Raw genomic sequence first — 1291 nt, forward strand, 5'->3', positions numbered from 1 at the left:
CGTGCGCGTGCGCGGCCCGCCGGAGCGCGGGTGTGCGCGTGCGCGGCCGGCCGGAGCGCGGGTGTGCGCGTGCGCGGCCGGCCCCCCAGCGCGTGCGTGTGCGCGGCTGCCTCCTGAGCTGCAGCCGCTGCTCCCTGGTCCAGCTGTGCTCCGTGTGCACCTGGTCCGCCAGCGCTGCCTGGAGGCTGGGCCCGCTGGCCCTGTTTGCCTAGTATTTTTCTTTATTTATTTTTATTTTAAAAAAATATATTTTATTGATTTTAGAGAGGAAGGGGGAGGGAGAGATAGAAACATCAATGTTGAGAGTATCATGGATCAGCTGCCTCCTGCACGCCCCCCCACTGGGGACCGAGCCCACAGCCCAAGGCATGCGGACCTTGGCCGGAATGGAACCTGGGACACTTCAGTCCGCAGGCTGATGCTCTAGCCACTGAGCCAAACCGGTGGGGTCTGAAATGGGTTGCTGATATCCGCGTACAAATGAATAAGGAACACACAAGAATGATTTTCAAGGGCCGAGCCAGGTGTGGCTCCGCGGTGGAGCAGCTACCCAGGAATCAAGAGGTCGATTCCTGGCACGTGCCCAGGTTGTGGGCTTGATCCCCAGGAAGGGGCGTGCAGGAGGCAGCGATCAATGATTCTCATCAAGGATGTTTCTATCTCTCCCTCTTCCTTCCTCTCTGAAATCGATAAATATACATATACATATACATACACACACACACACACACACACACACACACACACACATATGTATAGTGATTGGGAGGCCCTGAAAAGCACTCTAGCTATAGGCTAAAGATAGGGCTGACAAGTTGCCCACGCCAGCACTGGCAGTCAAATGCCTAAGCAGACTCGAGTGTGCAGACCTGCCCACACACTGCTGTGCTCCCACGTGCAACCTCAAAAAGAGTCCTTGTGTCAGGGTTTTCGGTATTTCTGACAGCGCCCACTGCTAGATGCAGAACCAGAAAACCATGTCAGAATGCACGGAGCTGGTTTGATGTTTGGCCCAGTCCCAGGCGGACTGAACCAGTGGCGGGGGCTTTCTTTGCATTCTCGCCATGGAGACCTCCCGGTCGTCAGTGGAGAAAACAAACTCCCCCTTTCAGAGAGCTTGGCCATGCAACCAGCACAAGGGATAAAGCATAATTTAAAGTTTTTAAAACATTATTTATGTTTTTAAAGTCACTTAGTTGTGTGTGTTTTTTTTAAAATATATTTTATTGATTTTTTACAGAGAGGAAGGGAGAGAGAGAGTTAGAAACATCAATGAGGGAGTCATCAATTA

Source organism: Pipistrellus kuhlii, unplaced genomic scaffold (assembly GCF_014108245.1).
Source record: "Pipistrellus kuhlii isolate mPipKuh1 unplaced genomic scaffold, mPipKuh1.p scaffold_m20_p_25, whole genome shotgun sequence".
Classification (NCBI taxonomy): domain Eukaryota; kingdom Metazoa; phylum Chordata; class Mammalia; order Chiroptera; family Vespertilionidae; genus Pipistrellus; species Pipistrellus kuhlii.